The sequence below is a fragment of the Varanus komodoensis genome, unplaced genomic scaffold (assembly GCF_004798865.1).
Source record: "Varanus komodoensis strain SLA01 unplaced genomic scaffold, ASM479886v1 scaffold15, whole genome shotgun sequence".
NCBI lineage: Eukaryota > Metazoa > Chordata > Lepidosauria > Squamata > Varanidae > Varanus > Varanus komodoensis.
In genome coordinates this window covers 28,857,743-28,866,267 of record NW_025335440.1, presented here as the reverse complement: position 1 = coordinate 28,866,267, position 8,525 = coordinate 28,857,743, and positions in this window count along the sequence as shown.

Below are 8,525 nucleotides of genomic sequence, written 5' to 3'. Positions count from 1 at the left end.
AAAAAAAATGCTCCTGCCCCTCATTCTCTTCCTACCACTGCCCTTTCTTTCACTCACTGGCTCCAAGAAGTCTAGAGGAAGCCCCATGATAGGAGACTTGCCAAGTTGATTCGGTGTTGATTCAAGAGCATTCCTTGTTTGGTGGCACTGGGCTCTGTGTCATCTCACCTTCTTTTCCATAGTGACATTGGTGTTTGTGCTTGATATTGACTTATTTGTTCCTCCTCTTAAAGAGCTACCAGGTGGTACTGCCATAGGACGGCTATAGCCTTTGCACAAGAAAATCAACTTTATTATATTTATTATCCTTCCCTCTTTTCCTGCAAACAAATCAATTTGGCTTACATAAACCTTCTCCTTCTCCTGTCCATTTTATCTGCACAACAGTCATGTGATTCAGCAACTGTCCCAAAGTCACCCAGTGAGTTTCATGGCTCAGCAGGGACTAGATTCCATATCTCATGCATCCCACTCCAACATTCTAACCACTAGGTCATACTTGCACACCTGAAGCTTTTACTACAGGGTATGGAAAGGCTCACAAAACAGAAAAAGAGGGCAGTTGTCAGGTTCTGCTCATTCTAACACCCCCATCTTCTCCTCTTTCAGGGAGGAGGGGCTGCAGCTGTTTTTGAAGAAGTTGCATCCAACATGGATCCAAGGATACTGGCAAACACTTCAGCAAATACATACAAGATGCCTTGTTCCCAAGAACACAAGCAGAAAAGGCTTGTTCCCCTTAGCAAGGTGTAAAGTCTCACCAAGGGTTAACATGTTCTCTGTTAAGAAGACAGACAGTCAGGCAGCTGTGTTTCCTCAGTGCTGGGATTGCCAGGGATCCCAGCCATGCAAGGAATGCAGCTGGGCTCAGCTGTAGGGACTTACCCTACCCTGAGGGAATATCTGAAGAAACATCTTCTCAGAGCTTCTCATTGCAGGCTGGTCTGAGCTGGAAGCCTGTTGCACGGTGGAATGGGGGTGGGGGAAGCACAGGGGCTGCCTTTCAAAAGGTCCAGCTGACAAGCATTAACCAATCCTGCTTTTCAGGAGGTCTTCCCAAGTTTCCTCCGTGCATTCTGAACAACGGATCTATCAGTGTCACTTCTGTTCAGACTCACCTTTACTTCAACAACACATTTTGCAAGCAAGCTAATAGCTTGGCCTTTTGGTTCAGAATGTGCTTCAGCCAAGGGTTTTGAAAGATTTTTGAACAGGGTTTGGGGCTGAATAAGATCAGGCTTTGTTATTGTGTACTATGTGCAATGGTAACAGCCCAACTGTGAGGTAGCTACTCTAACATAGGGAGATGAGAATGGCATGGAGGCCTGAATATGTATGAGATAGGGGTAATATGCTGTCAAGTTGCCTCCAAAATTATTGTGACCCTATGAATGTTCTCTCCTTAACACCCCTGCTCAGCTTTTGTAAACTCAGGGCTGTGGCTCCCTTTATGAAGTCAATCTGGATCTTCCTCTTCTTTGACTGTCTTCCACTTCCCCTAGCATGGTTGTCTTCTTCAGTAAGTCTTGCTTTCTCATGATATACCTGAAGTATGACAGCTCAGGTTTTGCCATTTTTGTTTCCAAGGAAAGTTTTTTTTTTTTTTTTTAGCAATTGTAGCTAAATGTCTATGATGAGCGACAATTAGTTGGGTCTGAGAGAAGGTGGAGTGGACACAAAAATAATTATATATAAAGTAAGCCTATTCCACAGTTCTGTTTTGGTATCAATAACATATGCTGTACTTTTCAGATAAACACACAACTTTTAAAGGCAGAATTACATGTATACATGTTTACTACACTATCTTTTAAAGCCTGACAGGACAAACAAATTATTTCCTAGTCTGATAAAAGTCTTGCTGCAATCCTGTACCTCCTAACCTGGGACTAAGTACCAATGAACTCAGTGGATCACACTTCTGAGTAGCCATGTAGGTGCTGCACATGCAAATGCTTAAAGGAACATTAGCACACTTGGTGAGAACAAGGCAAGACAGGAACAGGGATGATAGCTATAAAATAAAGTGTAAAGTGGACAGGCTCAGCAGCATTTCTCAAACATTTCCCAGAAAAGGTAACAAACAGGTCTCTAAATTAATTAGGACCACATCCTGTCCTACCAGCAAAATCTCCTTTTATGAGATACTGCTAGCCTCTCCTGTCTAACTGCCAGACCGGCAGAAATTCCTGTATTATGAACACAGCAAGATAGTAGCAGTTGTGGTTCTGCTTCCTCATCCTCCAGCTGAATGGTGAAGGAAGGGCAAAGAAAAAGGTCCTATTACCACTTCCAATAAAAATGCAACTTTTCAGTTGCAGCTGATCAGAGATTCTGGTAACTTATGAAAAACTCTACAAAATCTTCAACATAGAACCTCAAGAAGATTTACCCTCGTATCCTGAAAAATCATTCCTGTTGATGTAATCATAGCACCCAACACCCAACTCATTCAGTCTACAGAAGAAGTCCTGCTCCTCCCTTCCCCTCAAGCGATCTCATAAAATATGGTTGTTTCCTTCATCCACATACTTAACATAGGTCAGAATTGGCACTCCCAATACAAAACAAATTACTCTGAAGGTCACAGTACCCTGTTAAACCTCTAAAGAGTCCAAAATGTCTCATTTGTTCCCACTGACTAACAATCCAGAAGTTCCTAAATTTGGATAAAGGGAATAAAACCTTCTGCTACTGGTACTGTTTTCCAGCATTTTTGCCCTTCCCTTTTGAGCTCCCACTTAACCTAGTACTCAATGTTCAGGAATGACAAGGCAGTATCAGTTGCCTCATGTCCCAAAGCATCCTGTGCAGACTAGTCTATTTCATGTCCTGCAAGCCCTGCAAGGATTCTGTATGCACTGATCCTCCACAGTATTGGGTCAATAGGCACACTAGCAACGTTGAGTGTTGTGGGTGCTCTCAAAATGTCTTCCATGAAAGCTAGACTATCAGGCATGGGGTCTTCAGTGTGTATGCGCTAATGCTCAGAGTATGAGAAACAAACAGCACAAATGTGAATCCTTAATACAGGAGGGTAAATTTGACTTGATAGGTGTAACTAAAACTTGGTGTAGTTTCTCATGACTGGAATTCAGCAACTGAAGGATATAACTTGTTCAAGAAAAACAGAAGGAACAGAAAGGGAGGCAGAGTCACACTGTTATATATCTCTGCACAGATATACAGAAGTAGTAGCTCCATCACAGATATACAGCTTAGTAGCTCCATCAAGAGCATCTGAATTAAAATAAATGGAGCAAAGAATAAAAGGAACATGGCAGCTGGAGCCTACTGCAGACAGCCCAGGAAATGATGAAACTTTCAAAAAACAAATTCCCACAATTCAGGGAGACATGATGTAGTAGTAATGGGGAACTTGCCCTGATATCTGCCAAACATAGGCCCTCCAAGAAATTACTGACTTGTATTACTGATAATTTCCTCCTTTAAAAAGTGGAGGAAGGAACTAGAGGAATGGCTAACCTTGACTTGATTCTAACCAACACAAATTACCCAGAGGTTAACATGGTAGTTCTGGGTACTCAGGGGGAAAGGAAGCATGTCATACTTGAATTCTTGATTCTAAAGGAAGCAAAAGCCAAATGTACCCAAACATGTACCTTGGATCAATCCCTGGGAAAATTCTGGAGCATTTTATAAAGCAGTCTCTTGAAAACAATGCAGTGATCACTAGAAGCAACATGATTTCTGAAGAACAAATCCTGCCAGACCAGAAGCTGGTCTAATTTTTGACCAGATTCCCTGGTGGATTCAAGGAATCTGGTGGACCGTATATATATTAATTTCAGCAAAGCTTTTGACAAAGTTTCCTATGATATCCTGATTAGCAAACTAGCTAAAAGTGGCCTAGATGGAACAACTATCAGGTAGATCCACAGCTGGCTATGGAATCAGATTCAAAGAGTGCTTATCAGTGGCAGCTTCTCAAACTGGAGAGAGGTAATGAGTGGAGTATCACAGGAGTCAGGCCTGGGTTCAGTGCTCCTCAGCATTTTATTATGTGCATAAGGAGTTCCAGAGAATACTTATCAAAACAAAATGTAGAGTTTTCTTGATAGATTTAAGTACTGGGCTGAAATCAACAGAATGAAATTTAATAGGGACAAGTGCCAAGTTCTGTATCTAGAAGAAAGAAACTGCATGTATATGTTATGAAATGGAGGGTGCTTAAGAAAACTGCAAATGAAAAAGATCTTGGAATTGTTGTAGCTCACAAACTGAACATGAGTCAACAATGTACTATGGCTGCAAAAAAAGCAAGCACTATTTTAGGCTGTATTAACAGAAGAGTTGTTGTTGTTACACTACATTTATATCCCGTCTTTTTATTTCTTGTGAGGATCACAAGATGGCTTAGATAGTTGCATTTCATCCTCACAACTGCAACTTCTTGAGATAGGCTAGAGAGAAGAGCGCAAAGCAAGGAATAGTGGGCTGAAATTACAGATTCATGTTTGTACCATGAAGTTAGATTCTAATTGAATGTCAGGTAAAATTCCCTATTAGAGCAATTCCACAATGGATCTAATGACCAAGGAAGGTCACTGGAGGCACTGAAGGTACAGCTGGATAGTAATCTATTAAGGATGCTTTCACTTAAAGCTGTGCATTTAACAGGGGATTGGACCTGATGACCTTATGGGCCCCTTTCAGCTCTACTAACCTATGATTCTATGTAGGCATGGCAAGTCATAAAACAAAACCCAGGGGGTTGACAAAACCAGAAGTGGAAAAAAGCACACTAAAGAAAACCCTCCATTACAATGAATGGGAATGTTGGAAGAACTGCAGCAAAGAGAAGCTTCGCAAAAGCAACCATATATTTAATCAGAAAATGCTGGGGATAATCAATGGCTTCATTTATTCCACATGGTTGGTGTTATAGCTGGAAAGTCCTTTGTCATAAACCTTTCAAGGCTTCCCCTACTTTGTGGTTCACTATAACCATGAAGTCTTGAGCAGTGATAAGCAGGGTATATTAGACAATAATTTAACATGACATCTTTGCTTGTTTTCCAACTGTAGACCAACGAAGGGTCTGAGCAACAAGTGAGAAGTTTATGGTCTTGTCTAATAATCATATCATGCTATGCAGAAGCAGAATAGAGTTACTGAGGAACTTGGCAGATTTTCTCCTGCTTTGTGAAATTCTTTCAAAAAGATATAGCTGGCAAATGCATAAAATTCCAGGTAAAACCATCTGTAAAAGGAATGAGCCTGTGGCCCACTGGCCAATTTCTGGTGAACAGCTTAATAGCTGCTGGTTTTGGGGTTTCTTGCAAAGAATGCTGGATACGAGTCTGATCTAGCAAAGCATACCCCCTTTGTGCTCCAGGACATACTAAAGATAACTTAACTCTGTTCAGTCAGGGATCAACAGTTAAGAAATTCCCAATAAGCACTCTATCTTTGTAAATTTGCAACCCATGGTAATAAAAACAGAGTAAATAGTATACTCCTAATTAAGTTTCAGGTAACATATAGAAACACTCAACCAATTAGTAAAACATTTCAGGACAATAGAAGGGTATTGAGGATCATCAGGTCCAGCCAGATCTATGAAGCAGCCCATTCTAGAGGCCACATTCAAGAGAAGATGCCATTCTCCTGCTTCCAATCCCATGTCAATAAGAAAAGCACTAGTACAGAAGAGGAGTAGTGATGGGCAAGACTTAATTTTGACTTTTTCCCTCTGGTATAAACATGGCTAAAAACTCCACTAGTCATCATGAACTATCTCTTGCCCCAAGGCTGCCCCCTAACTGCACACACATTCCCATCACAGGGTGCCTCTGTTGGCATCTGGGACAATCAGGTTTTCCTCTGAAAAGTTGCCTTTAGAACAGTTGCCTAAGATGGTTCAGACAAGTAAAAGTTGCCTAAGATGGTTCAGACAAGTAAACCAAACCACAGTTTGAAGTGGGGCAGTGGGAGGGCTGAGTTCACTGGCCAGTTTCAGAACATTTCCCACCCGACCTGATTGTCAACAGTATTTTTCAGGAGTCAGTGCTGTGCCCATGGATATTCAAGCTCCCTTAAATGGGTTGTTGAAAGAGAGGGCAACACATTTATGGAATGGTGGATAATGCAAAACCAGAAGCAGCAAACAAGGACTTTAGAAAAAAACAAAACAAAACTCCATACTGCAATACATGGAATTGGGAGAACTGCAACATAAGGAAACTTAGCAAAGATAAACATACATGTACACAGAAAGGGGGGCCCAAATATCTGAGGGGTAGGGATAAGAACTATAATTGGAAAAATTAATGCATTAATTGGAACACCTTCAGAGAATTCAAAATGATTCTATTAAAAATGGATTGGGATCACAGCTTTAGTACACTGAACTTCCCTTAAACAATTGTTGTTTCATGAGAGGGATATGAATTAATGCTGTAGATCATTCAAGATGCCATAAGGTGTGCCTGCTTGTCTGCACAAGTAGCTGTCTTCCCTCTCCATATTGACAAACCTGAGCATTATCTCTGCAAACTGCTGTTAGAATTGTGCAGTCCTAAGAACAATTCCTACATAAAATGTTATCTTTCAGTAGACAAAGTGAGCTGGCATGTCACCATAATTCATGCAGTAACTTGGTCCCATCTTCTCCAGTCAGTGGTTATTTGGCCTTATCCTCAGTATGTTCTAGAACTCAAGCCAATACCCAGAGTCACACAGTGGGTATGCCTGGCAGCCATGGGGATGAGATGCCAACCACTGGAATGCATTTAATGTACTGGGGTTTTTTATTTTCCTGGCTGTGGCTGTTCTTCCTGGCCAGTCATAAGCAAACTTTTTTTTTCCCGGACTCTTGTCTGGCTCCACACTTAGTGCTGTGGAAGCTCTGGAACCGATTCACAATCAATTTACAGATGAGCTGTCTCACCATCCCAGGGATCATTTTCCTGCACAAATTCCAGCAAGATACATACAACAGAGCAGGCTTTTATATGAAATTAAAAGAAAACAGCCTAATTGTTCCAAGAACGCCTGCATGGTGGATGCAGCCCAAATCTAAAGGACTGTCATATACTGCAGTAGACAATATTTAGATATTACATTTGCTGGCAGGTGATAATGCATTTGAACTTTGCTCCACATAAAAGGCCTATCATCTGAGGAAGCCTCCATTTGGAATTCCTTTCAGCAGAAAATGTCTGCCTTTTGACTATCATCAAAGTCTGGTCAATTTCTCTGTACCAGTACAGCCAGTGTCAGAGTCAACTTAGGAGAGGAAGAAGGCTCAGGCAGAGTAGTAAAGAACAAGGTTTGCACTAAGAAGTGACAAGACAGAGCTCACAGCTTTCAAAACAATGACAGGAAGCAGAACAGGAAATACCTTAAACACAAAAATGTCAATGTCAACCAGTGTTTGGATTTGAAGCTACCATTGGTTTTGCCAACAGACCAAGACTGTTGGTCCCACATGCTTGTAAAAACAGAAAAGAATGTCTTGCACATATTAAAATAAAGAGTACTCAAAAACATAACCATGCTGACAGGATTACTTAAGAATTCCTGTCCTTGGCCTATAGTCTACCGCAATAGCTTTTAAACTGTATTCTGGGCAACGCTTGGAAGCTTATCAAGGAGGGTTCCCCCAGGGAGAAGATTAATGAGGCAGGAGAAACTTGATTTAAAGCATAGGTGGCCAAACTGAGGCTGGGGAGCTGCATGCAGCTCTTTGAGATTATTTTACGGCTCACTGAGCACTTCCATTAGCACTCATGGGTGCCCACTTGCTGCTCACCACCTGCTGCTGACACACACAGGCACCCGCTCACCACCCAATCCTGTTGCTTGAGGGTTCCCACTTGCGGCTGTCAAACATCTGTCTATTACTGTATGTGTCTCTTCCACTGGGCAAGTCTGACCACCCCTGGTTTATAGAGAGCTTATTCACCACTGCCGATCTTCTCTGTAATGGGAGCAACACAGCTTCACTGTTGTGTTTTGTCATGAGTTCTCACATCACACATGATGGAGGCTGGTACCCAAACAGACCAGCCAGTGCTCTGAATGAACCAAATGTGAAGTCCAGATGATTCCCAAAACTCCTCTGCAGCATGCAGAAATTCCACAGGAAACATGGGGGCTCCCTGAATAGCAGGTTCAAAAAAATAAAACACAGATGTAAGGAACCAACCAGTTGTTTTTAGTCTGCTGAAAGGAGTGGCACTGCTTTCCACACAAAAAGAAATAAAGCCCCTTTCACTCATTTTTCCCATAAAAAGTGAAGGGATTGGATGCAAGATCTACCTTCCTCTAAAAGAAGAGCTTTGCTATGAGCATTTAGAAGATCCCACCTTCTCCCACATGCCACACTTCATCAAAGTTCAGCTGTGTCTCCTGCCTTTCCACATAACATTTGCTGGGCGAACAGACAAACCACCATCGGAGGGAAGGTGTGTAGACTTCCATTTCCAGCAGCACAATTGATAGCAAAAAAACTGGATCCAATCCAATATGTGCAATGAGGGGAGAGGGACTCCACCTGC